This window comes from Pristis pectinata, chromosome 8 (assembly GCF_009764475.1).
Source record: "Pristis pectinata isolate sPriPec2 chromosome 8, sPriPec2.1.pri, whole genome shotgun sequence".
NCBI lineage: Eukaryota > Metazoa > Chordata > Chondrichthyes > Rhinopristiformes > Pristidae > Pristis > Pristis pectinata.
The window spans coordinates 66,538,750-66,551,696 of NC_067412.1; positions in this window are offsets into that span (position 1 = coordinate 66,538,750).

Below are 12,947 nucleotides of genomic sequence, written 5' to 3' on the forward strand. Positions count from 1 at the left end.
TGTATCTTTGCATTGTTGAGAAATAATACAGCAATAACAATGAGGCCTTTCCTTTGCCTTGGTCCTGATACCAGCAAACCTCTTCTTCACTTGGAACTCCAAGAGGTGAGTCTTAGCACTTACTCAGCCGATAATCTCCTCCCTACAGCTGGTCCTCCTGATCTGAATCAAGAATAGTCTTCAGCATAAAATAAGGCAACATTGTTTGGGGACTGCCTGCAGCTGGAGTTCCAAATCTGTAGTATCACAAGTAGCTGCCCACATATTTCCACTGCTCACATTGTGAACAATTTAGCTACTTTTCTGTCCCATCACAACATTTCCACATTTTGATGAACTGCAGTCGCTTAAGAGCTGCTGCTTTGCCAAAATTTGTAAATCCTAGCCACGTGTGCTGCAAACCAAAATGTTTAGGCAAGGTTTATCTGTAAAGTGATATAGTCTGCATTTGCAATACAGGTATGCATGGAGCTGAATAGCAATCACATACACACAATTATGGCAAATTTCAATATTGCAAAACCAGTTGACTCATGATTACCTTTCAAAAGTTTGAATGGCACTGAAGAGGTAACAGTAAGTTTATGCGGTTTATTCTCACAACAACATTGCACTGCAGGAGATCCTCTCAGCATATGGCACAACATATGCTTCCAGACTAACAAAATCATATTTGCAGCTAAAATTATTTTTAGCTCTGTGTCTGCAAATTTTTGCAGACCCGACAAGAGCTTTGGCGTCAATCCAGTTATCACATCTCCAACCAGATAAGGGAATGTTGTCAAATAATGGGTTTCTGTCTTCATGTATTTGCAAGGACAGAAATTTTTGTTCAAGTGATAACTATTCCACCTCCAATTGTTTCAGTTGATGAGATGTGCCATTGGAATATCATCCAGGAAGATCAAGGAGTCAGCTGGCTGAATGCTTTAGGAGCTCTATAAAAAGGCATCAGCACCTTCTGGCAGAGAAGAACAAACAAAAATCAGCTACACCCATTCTCCTAATGTCTGAATAATAACCCTTGCCTTCTGATTGTCATGTTTAATTTCCATTAATTGAATCAAGAGTATTACAGTCAATGAAGAAAGATAAGAATATAGGAAACAGAGGCAGAGCATATGGCCCCTTCAGTCTGCTCTGCGATTTAATAAAGTCATAGCTGATGTTATCTTGGTTTCATTCCATTTTCCCACATGATCCCTTGAATCCCCTACAGTGCAGAAATCTGTCGTTCTCAGCTTTGAATATAGTCCAAGATTCTTTGGGTAGAGAATTCCTAAGATTCAAGGCCCTGTTTTAAAAAAAAATCCTCCTCATCTCCGTCTTAAATGGTTGATCCACTATTCTGAAGCTGTTCTGGGCCAAATGTGAGCAAATGGGACTAGCTTAGATGGGAATCTTGGTCAGCATGCATCAGTTGGGCCAAAGGGTCTGTTTCTGTGCTGTATGACTCTAGTTCTAGATTCCCCATTAGAGGAAATATTTATTGGCATCTACTCTGTCAATTGCCTTCAGAATAATGCATGTTTCAATAAAATCATTTCTTAATCTTCTAAACTTCACTGTGCACAGCCCCAACCTGCTCAAACTTTCCTCAGAATTCTGAGGTGGGAGAAAAAACAGAAGATGCTGACAATATTCACAAGGTCAGGCAGCATCTGTTGAGAAAGAAGCAGAGTTAATGTTTGAAGGTGGGATGATAGTCAAGCTTCAGAAGGACTCCTACGTTTTGTGCCACCACTTTCTCCCCATGTAACATCTGCCAAAAATAAAACCGTGAAGAAAGAACTACAATTCTCATAACCTCTGTGCTCAAACAATTGTCTAAAGGAGCAACAAACAATCTGCTGGAGAAACTCAACAGGTTGAGCAGCATCTGTGGAAGGAAAGGAATTGTCGGCGTTTTGAGCTGAAACCCTGCAGTAGTTCTGATGCAGGGTTTTGACCCAAAGCATCGACAATTCCTTTCCTCCCACAGATGCTGCTTGACCCACGAGTTCCTCCAGCAGACTGTTTGTTGCTCCAGATTCTGTGGTCTTTTGTGTCTCAATTGTCAAAAGAAGCTGCTTTCACAGTGCATCAGCACTTGCTCCTTTAAAAAGTGAAATTGATTTCTTACATTCCACACACCAACAGCTCATTACTAAATCTGCTCCACTATCATTGCTATTGTTTCCCTAGGTTCACCATACCTTATCCAGGACAGTATATAGAATACAGGAATCAAAGAGCACAAAAAATGAAGATGCTGGAAATCTGAAACAAAAGCAGAAAATGCTGGAGACACTCAGAAGGTCAGGCAGCAGAACCAAAGGAGACAAAAGGGATAGAATTTCTTCATTCAGCAAGTATTCATGATCTGGAATACACCAGCTGAAAGGGTGGAGGGAAGCAAATTAAATCATAGCTTGCAAAAAATTGTTGGATAAGTACATCAAGAGAAAAAGAATTGCAGGGTTAAAAGGAAAGAGGTATGGAATGGGACTAACCTGATGCTCTTACAACAGGCTTAATGAGTCATTTGAACACCTGAATGCTAATAATTCTATGGTTCTCTGTTTTCAAGTATCTTTAAAGGGGTGGCACTACTCTATGCAGGATTAGGGCCTTTGCTGCCTATCTTTCCACTGTGAAAATTGTTGCCTCTTCTAATCTATTTATTGCAGAATCTTAGGCAAAATCAGAACAATGCCTTGACCAGCCTACCACCTAAAGTACAAACAAAAACTGACAGGAGCACAATGATCCTGAAGAGAACAATGTACAAAAGCTAAAGACTGCAGATCCTGGAATTCTGAAGTAAAAGCAGAAATGTTGGAAGGCTTGGCTATGCTGAGAGAGATAACTTGAAAGGAAAAGATGGGAAGAAAGTAAAAGAAAAGGTCTGTGACACTTTGGAAGACAGGAAATGCTAAATCTTGAGAGGGACGTTGGTGCAAAAGCATTATTAGGGAAGTAAAGAATCAAGTGTTGGGTCTGGAAGAGGTGTAAATGGGAATAATGTAACCATTAATAAGTAGCTGACTACAGTGCTAATGCTAGTCCATGGCAATGTGGGGAAGACTGGGTAATTCCCCGTCAATCAAGCCAATTAGCCACAGTGTTGTTAGGTTGATCTAATGCACATAATTTGTATGTAGCTGTCATCTACTCACTGTACTTCTTAGTATAAATTTTGTACAAACTTTTATTGGGATAAGTTATTGCATTTTCTGTTATACTTTTTTAACAGACTCAGTCTTTGAGTACATTGACTTTCTTGTACTATCAACTGCTTCAGCCCCAGATATCTCCCTTAGTCAGTTCCAACTCCTTGGCTAACAAAATACAGTTTGAAATTGTCAAACTTAGCGAACATGGTGCTGCTTGCTAAGCTTATGTTGAGTTTCATTCCAACAGCATAGGAGGTTGAGGACAGAAATCGGAGTAAGTATGAGGCAAAGAATGAAAGGTGACTAACACAGAAAGCTCAGAGTTACACTTGTGAACTAAACAGACCTGCTTACGTAAGTCAAAGTGTGTATGGGGAATCACAGATTTTATTTCAGCTCTGTTTTCTTCCATTGCAACCAAAAAGAATAGAGATTTGATCATTTACAAGCAAGTATAGAAGGGGGGAAATGGGGATAGCTGACAGGATGAGAAAAAACTATGTGATGGCTTATGACGGGGTGGAGAAGAGATAAGGTTTAACATCAAAAGGGATAGTGCTAGCAAAAGATTTGTTAAAATTTCAGAGAACAGTCAACTACAGTATATTGCACTGACTCTGGTGTCACATATAGACCAAACTGTGTAAGGATGGCAGAGTTCTTTACCTCCAAGACATTAGTGAACTACATTGTTTTTACTGTCAATCCAATAGTTTCATGGTCACTTTTACTATGACTTGATTTTCACTCCATAGTTACTTAAATAATGAAATTTTACTCAGCTGCCATGGTGGCATTTAACTCATGACTCTAAACTGTTAATCCAGTTCTGTGGATTATGAGCCAAATATGTAGTCAAGAATGTAGCCATACTTTCTTTGCAGACACATTGCTGGCAAAAAAATGGTTGGCAATTGTCAACAGTCAACAAAGGGACAGGAATAGGCCATTTAGTTCCTTGAGCCCATATTCACTTAGATCACAGGCACATTGTTTCCACAACCCTAAGGAGCTTTGCCTTTGAAATAATCTATCAAACTCAGTTTTGGAAGAGGTCATTAATCCCACTGAGCCCATACTGGGTCTCTGTAGTCCCACTCCCCAACTCTTTCCCCAATCCCTGCAGTTCTTTTCTCCATCAATGCTCAATTAACTTCTAACCTTAACAGCTTTTTGAGGGGCAGAGCGTCCATATTTCCACAGGCCTTTGTTTGTAGATTGTATATAATGACAGCCGCCCTGAACAAATCTAATGGTAATGTTAAACCTCTATGGTCTGAGCTCATCCACTGAAAGTAAATTTCTCTTCATCTATGCTATTAAATTATTTGATTATACTAAATTTCATCTGTACTCAAGAAAACATCAGCTTGGTCTATGTCTTTGTAAGTTAACTTATTCAGTCCTGGCATAATAGTATGATGCTATTATGCCAGGACTGATGCAGTGCGCAATGGATTGGTCTTACAATCAGCCAGAGCCCTGTCCTTCAGTCACGGGAACATTAATCTGCATACAGAGCAACCACATGAGGTCAGTTTATGAAATGCACTGTTCCATTCAACAAAGAGGGGTGGTTCTTCCATTCATGGATAATAAGCTAATGAAAGCAATTAAATATCATGCAACCTTCAAAACTATCAATACTACATTAAATTCAGGAAAAAAAAATCAAATTTACTCTTTGTTGTATTGATGCTTACGATGTCCACAAATGCAAGACATTCCGCTGCAGAATTTGTGGTAGCAAGAGATTGCATTCAGTTTCTCGTTGAATGAAGACAACTTTTCTGGTCTTAAGTAACATATGGCTTTCCTTTAACCACGGATTCACTCTCTTTCCTGCAGATGGAGTTACTTAGATAAATCAGCAGTTCTCCTAGGAGCGGGCTGTATGCCAATGCCTGCAAAGTCCACATACTCCAGTGCCAAATATGTGATTGTGGAGGACTGTGTTCATATTCTTCCATGAATTAAATCCAAAGTTAGAAATGACAACATTGCTATTCTTAACCTGTGCTTCATTCTTTATTTTAACCCGCAATGTTCCCTTCTCTCCAAGAGAGGGAGTTTCTATACAAATCAGCCCCTCTCCAAGACACCAAATCTTTACTCTCTGACAGCTCGGCACCCAATAAATCTTAGTATTTTTACAATGACCTCACATTTCAATATTCAGTTCAAAACAACAAAATTCTAATCTCAACAACTAGAAAATAGTACAGTTTCTGATTATAACTCATCATAAGTTCTAATCACACTTCTTAGGCAGTCTTTCGGAATCAAGGTTTTTGTGAGTTCTGAAGTGGCAAAATGAGGCCAATGTGGAAACCACAAACCCTTCCACAAATGGAGCAATTGGTGGTTGATGGGGCAGATGGTTGGGTAGTTGGTGACGTCTGCTCTGTTAGCACAGAGCCTCTGTGTGCTCCCAGTGCCTGGACTCATGGTTCTCAATATCATTTCAAATGCTCCTTCCCAACCTTCTGTGGTCATGGGCCAGAGATTCTCAGCAGTCAGGGGAGTTGTTGCATTTCTTCAAGGAGGCTTTGAATACATCCTTGAATCTTTTCTTCTGTCCATCTGGTAATCTCTTCATATGACACAGCTCTGAATAAGCTGTGCATTTTGGAATCCTGCTGTCAGGCAACCAAACAAAGTACCCACCTGTTTGTAATTAGAGCCTCTGTACTTTGTCTGCAAGACGAAGGTCCTCTACAAACCTGCCCCCGCTGCACCATACTGCCATCCAACAATAAAGACTAACAGTGAGATTCTGGCAAATGTGGACCCCCTCCAATGTTTTGGGAACCATCTCTTGGCAAAGACAGTCATGAATGATGAAGATACAGGAGCCTGAGGGCACATACCAACAGGCTCAAGGACAGCTTCTATCCCACGGTGATAAGACTATTGAACTATAAGACCTTGTGCGATGAGATGGACTCTTGACCTCGCAATCTACCTTGTTTGACCTTGCACCTTATTGTCTACCTGCAATGCACTTCTCTGTAGCTGTGACACTTAACTCTGTATTCTTTCATTGTTTTTACCCTGTACTACCTCAGTGCACTGTATAATGAATTGATCGGTATGAACGGTATGCAAGACAAGTTTTTCACTGTACCTCGGTACAAGTGACAATAATAAACCTGCCCTCCTATATGCTGTTGAACTATGGACTACATACAGTAGGCATCTCAAGGCACTGAAAAAAACCCACCAAATCTCTGTAAAATCATCCAAATTCACTGGAATGACAAGCAAATTAATGTTTGTTTTCTATCCCAGGCCAACATCCCAGTATTAAATCACATTCATCGTTTTGAAAGTTCTGTGTCAATTCTGCATTTTACCAACACCACCAGGAAAACCTTTAACATTCTTTACTACACAACCAAAAACATAGCACAGAGCTGGCTACTCAGCCCATAATGCCTGCATTGGTTCTTTAATAAAGAATCCATTTTATCCTATACCTTTGTTCATTCTTCATAGTGATTATTTCCTTCTTCAGCTGATTATCTACATTCCTGTTTCAACATTATCATTAAATCTGCCTCCACCAACACTTCAAACAGAGATTTCCAGATTATAATAATTTTCTGCAGAAAGTTATTTCCAATCTCATGAAACTTCATGACCCTCATACTCTTTTGCAAATTATCTTAAATCTCTGCTCTCTGCTTTCTGCTCCTTCAGGATTTTAAATATCTCCATCAAATCTCTTGCTGTTCTCTGCTCCAAAAAAAGGAATTCCAGATTCTCTGTTCTCTCTACAAAAATTAGTGTTTGCGGGCTTGTTGGCATATATACTTTTCTGCCGACCTGACTAGCCTATGAATACTTTCCATCATACTGGGGAATTTTCTCCATTATCTTGACAAGGCCTTATCATTCTTAGAGTGTGGTGTCCAAATTAGATATCAATTTCCAACAGAGCTGAACCAACATTTTATTAAGCATCAGCAAAACGTCCTCAATTTAGTATCCTACACTTCCACTGAAGAAGCCAAGGATCCAGAATACCTTTTGCATAGTCCAATCAACCTCTAATGCCAGCTTCAAAGATCTATATAAGTTCACATCCAGGGCTTCTTCCCACATTCCCTTTAAAATGGCACCATTTAATTTATACGGCCTCCCTTCATGCTTCCTACCAAAATGTATTTCACATAGATTGAATACTATTTGTCACATTTCTGCCTGGCTGGATAGCCCACTGAGCTCCAGTTTATACCAATTATGCCAGTTATACACTGCTCATTTTTGTAGCATCTGCAAACTTCTTAATCTTAGCTCTTTCATTTAAATCTAAATCTTTATTATATCTTCTTCTTAGTCAGTCTCTTAAAATAAAGGATGATTTGCTTCCCCTCCTGACACCAATGTGGGACATTAGTGGGGCAGAAAGTGCTTGAGAGGTAGGTAGATGGTTTGGGAGGTGCTATATTCTTTCTGCCATTTACTGATGAATGAACTCAAGATTCTCCATGCCATCCTGTATGTTCATTCTCCATTTTGTGTAGTCATGGGCCAAGGATTCTCATGAGTTGGTGAGGACACTACATATTTTTCCAAAGAGGCTTTCAGAACATCCTCAAGTTGTTACCTCAGTCGACTCGGTTACCTCTTCCCATGACAGAGCTCAGAACAGATCTTTGTTTTTGGAGTCTGGTGTCAGGCATGTGGATGATATGGCCTGCCCAATGTAACTAGTGTAAATAGGGCATAATGCTTTGTCCAAAAAAAAAGTCCTCCACCTACCTACCCCGTTGCACCACACTTCCCTTCAACAATAAAGGTTCACAACTGGACCCTGGAAAACGTGGACCACCTCCCATATCTCAAGAGCCGCCACTTGACAAAGTTATACATCAATGATGAAATTACTCACAACATTCAATGCACCAGCACAGCCTTTGCTCAATAGAGGAAAAGGGTCTTTGAAGATCAAGAATTTAAGACTTTGCACAAAACTTGTGCTTATAGAGTCATAGACAGGTACAACAAGGAAACAGGCCTTTGGCCCATTGAGTATAAGTACCCATTTTTACATTAATAGTACCCCAACCCATTTTATTCTCCCCACATTCTCATCAAATCCTCCCAGATTATACTACTCATCTACAGACTAGGGGCAATTCAGAGTGGCCAATTAACTGACCAACCTGCACATCTTTGGGCTGTGGTAGGAAACCTGGAGGAAATGCACACAGTCACAGGGAGAATGTGCAAACTCCACAATGCAGCACTGGAGATTGGGACTAAACCCAGGTCACTGGAGCCCTGAGGCAGCAACTCTACTAGCTGAGCCACTGTGCCATCCTCCCAAGCGGCTGTGATCCCTTTCCTCCTGTATGCTTCTGAGATCTGGGTTGTTTACAATGAGGAAGATGTTGTTGGTGATTCTCTACAGAACTGCTAGCCAGAGGTAAATACCCCATTAATGTGTAAATCTAAATTAAAAGTGGTTTTGTCATTAACTAGATTCTCAATTACTTTTCACATAAAGATATGACAAACATTTGATTCAAATGCAATAAGTATATCTGACTACAGTAAGCTTAACTGATTGTAGGAACATCATTTATGTCTGCACTGTACTGCTGGCGCAAAACAACAAATTTCACATCATTTAAGTGAGTGATAATAATTCTGAAAACACACCTTACCTTCAGATTTGGCACATTAGAGCCTTCTGGATTCTTCACTGGGTTTGGTAATTTCAGAAAACACACTTCTGGCTTTTTCTGATTTTATTTTAAATTTTCACAATCCACTGTATTTCCATTTGGAAGTTTCAGTAAATAATTCTGTTCCTCCCTTCAACATCTCATCCAGTCAGATATTTAGTTTGTTTACTTGCTCAGTTACCATCCTCTTTCACCTTGCTTTCATTCCATTTTGTCTTTTGATCTCTTCTGTCTGCCACCTTTGCACAGCTCTTCCCTTTTGTCCTCTCCTCCGATCCCGTCCCCTCATCGCCTGTTCTTTAAAACCTAGCAGCTTGCCACAGTCTAGCCACAACTTGAAATTCTTGTGGCCATGACCCTGGTGTTTTGGGAAAGATAGTTATTAGAGGATACAGCCTAATATTTTGTGTGGTAAAAATGAGATCATATTTTGTGCAACCAGCAATGTATTGGTTTGAATCTGAATTGCCTGAAACTGTGCCTGTTGGTTTACTATAAACTGCATGCATGAATTATATTTATGAAATAACAATATGATTTTGCAATAAGAAAACATAACATGACTGAATTTAGTATCTCTGCTCCAGGTATAATAAAGTATAGTGGTACTATCAGTAAATAGAAGGACAGTAGTCATTCTCAGAAAAATAACACTTTGCCTGGAATGTGTCATTTGATCTACACATCCTGTACTGCATTGAAGTTCTCTACATAGTAAATTCAATGGGTAATTTAATCCTGTGTTACCAGCAAATCCTGCGTGGCATGCCCAAGGTCAGTGATTTAAATGCTGTTTCGTAAGAACACATATAGCAGGTCATGCAATGCATAATGTCTATTCTGCTGCAAAAGTGAAACTTATGTTACAGTATTCAGGCCTTGGCTAAATATTTCTGCTGTGCTCAGTATCAGGCAGCACTCCTTTCAGTAGGTCTTTACTTATATGTAATTTTATATCCTTCATATCTAGTAATATAACACTGTCTGGCAGCCCAACTGAGTTTCTTTGTTACTGTAATTCATTTAAGACAATTGACATGGGCCCTCCTGTGTTATTTTGGGCTTCATCTAGCAGGAGTGTCAGCACTTTCAGACCAGAACACCTAAGTTGAACATAGCAAATCCGATTCATTGAAAGTAAAATGTATATAATAGCAGAAAAGCAGCCAATTCAACCACACTTCAATCACCTTCTTCTTCGTAGGTAGTCCTTTGGGGTTGAGGATAATTTGCTTTCACTCAGTGAATTCCAGGATTTTGATCTAGTCAGGACAGGGTATGATTTGGAGAGGAGCTTCCAATTAGTAATGCTTTGTGTGTACCTGCTGCACTTGTCCTTCTAGGTGATGCAGGATCCAAGTTTGGAGAGTGCTGTTCATGAGGCATTGAAAGTTTCTGCAGTGAATTTTGTAGATGGTACACATTGCACCCTGAAGGTAGAGGGAAAGAATGTTCAAGTGGGCTATGTTGAGCTTCTCCTGTATTTTTGGGGATGAACTCATCCAAGCATGTGGAAAGTATTTCTTCACATTCCTGACATGCCTTGTAGAGATGGTGGGAAGTTCCCAGTATGTCAGTTGGTGAGCCACTCAATACAGCTTCTGGGCTGCTTTATAGCCCAAGTATTTACATCACCATTTCCGCAAGCTTCTGGTCAACAGCAATTCCATGGCCGTTTTTCTTCTTCCTATCCATCAAAGACATACTTTTCCATTGATGAATACAATGCAGTGCTTGACAGTTTGCCGTGGCAGGATCCCATGGATTATTCTTGAACAGGGTGTGCACCAAGTGGTGTTGCACGGTCTGTCACTTGCCACACTCACAAGTCTCAGGTATTGTAGCATGCTTCAGGTGTGTTCATTGTTGTTGGCCTTCTCAGTAGTCAAATAGATACTCGTGCTGTGGCTTCCCACAAGGATATTGATGATGGAGGATCCCCTGATGGTAATGTCAAGAAGAGGTTATTGAACTCTGTTGAGATAATCATTTTTGGGCAGATGACTGGCATGAGCTTGCTTGCCACCTCTCACTCCACAGCTGTAGGTTGTCGTCGTCTTTCCTCATGAAGCTAGGAATTGCCTTATTTTCTATAAATTGTCAATAGGACTGAAGATTGTATAATCATCAATGAACATCCACATTCCTGACGTGATGAAGGAAGGGTCATTAAAGTGGCTGAAGATGGTTGGACCTATGACACTACACTGAGGAAATCCTGCAGTGATGCCTGGGGCTGGGGTGATTAACCCCCAATAACCAGAACCATTTCCCTTTGTGCTATGATTCCACCAGTGGAGAATGTTCAACTTAATTCCATGGTTCTTTCATGCAACACTGGTCATTACTGCCTGAGTGTCATTTATGGAAATGAACCATTTTGTCCATTTTTGGGCCATGACTTTAATGAAGTATGGAAATGAATACTCCTGGCAGAACCTAAAGTAAACCTCAATGAGCAGTTTATTGATGTTTGATTGCACTGTTGACAATAGCCTCCATCACTTTGCTGATTATTGATGGTAGACTGATGGTGCAGTAATGGGTCTGGCTGGATTTGTACTACACTAAATAGACAGGAAGTGCTTGGAGAGTTCTTTACTTTATCCGTGGATACCTAGATTATAGATGTAGTGTAACAGCTTGACCAGAGGCACAGATAGTTACGGAGTATCAGTCTTCAGCACCATAGCCAGGGTGAATGCCAGGGCTCATAGTATTTCCTGTAACTGATACACTCAGCACTGAATTTGAGTATCTGTGATGGCTGGGATGCTGAGATGCTCATCCATTTGGCATATTAGCAAGGATGGAGGATTAGTTAATGGGCAGAGGACATTGAGCAGTAATAAATGGGTAATTTTCAGCAGGGTGTAACGACTGGAGTCTGGCAAGGATCCCTGGTCAGGCCTTGGCCATTGGCAACTTACATCAATGACATGGACGCGGAGACCAATGGTAATATACTGTATACAGTTTTTGATGATATACAGCTAAGCAGGAAAGTCCCTACTCTGTCCCCCTTCCTCTAATTGCCTTCCTCAATCTACCCCTTCCCTTGGTCACACTCCCTCTCAGCACCCTCCACATACACTCTCCTCCTTTTTCCATATCCCTTTACCTCTTGATTCTCCTACTCTATCCTCCCCCCATTCTCTAGCTTGCTCTCTCTGCGTTGGAGGATGCCCACTGACCACTGCCTCTTCCCATGTGTTTATCACCATTCCCCCATCCCCATTGCCCCCAATTCACCCATTCCCAGCAGCCATGCCACCAGAAGTCACCAGCTCAGCCCAGACTCATTGGGTCACTCTCAGAAAACCTCAGAAACTCTTCAGCCACCAAACTTTTTCTGCCTGATGTTGGCAGATTGTGGTGTCCCAGTTCTCTGTGGAATGGTTGGTGGGTCTGCATGCATGATTTTCCCCACTGATGGAGGTGCATTCATCCTGTGGAAGCAGGACCTTCTTTCTCAACCGCAATAGAGTATCATTGACATCAAACTATCAGGCACGGAGCTAATAGACAACAAAGAGCAATCCAATGCACGTTTGCAATCACAGAGATGAGGGATGCAATGTCACAACATGGGTACCAGAGTTTTGAATAACCTCAAGATTTCAGATGGGAGAATAAGGAAGGCCAGCCTTTATCATCTCCAGACCTGAGTATTCATTGAGTATACTCAAGGCTAAAACCAAAAGACTTTTGGGTACCAATGAAATTAGGGATATAAGGATAGGGCATCAAGTGATGTTGGTATAGAAGATTGGACATGGTGTAGATGCCATGCACAAATGGGGTGGAATTTCATCTTTCATTGCTAGTACTAAACATGCAACCAAGTGGGGATGAATAGTGCATGAAGTAAGTATAACCAATGGCCCATCCCTCAGCACATAGTTAGTGCTACTGACCAAAAACTTATTTTTCTTCCATTATTGTTTTTGTAGGTTATTTCCTGTTGTAGCACGCTGCGCATGATGTCCCTTAATTACATCATTTTCAGACATGGGATCAACATCCTCGCATAAACTGCTGGTATGAGCTTTCTCTTGCCAACATCTCTTTGTCAGGCCAGTCATTCAACATTCAA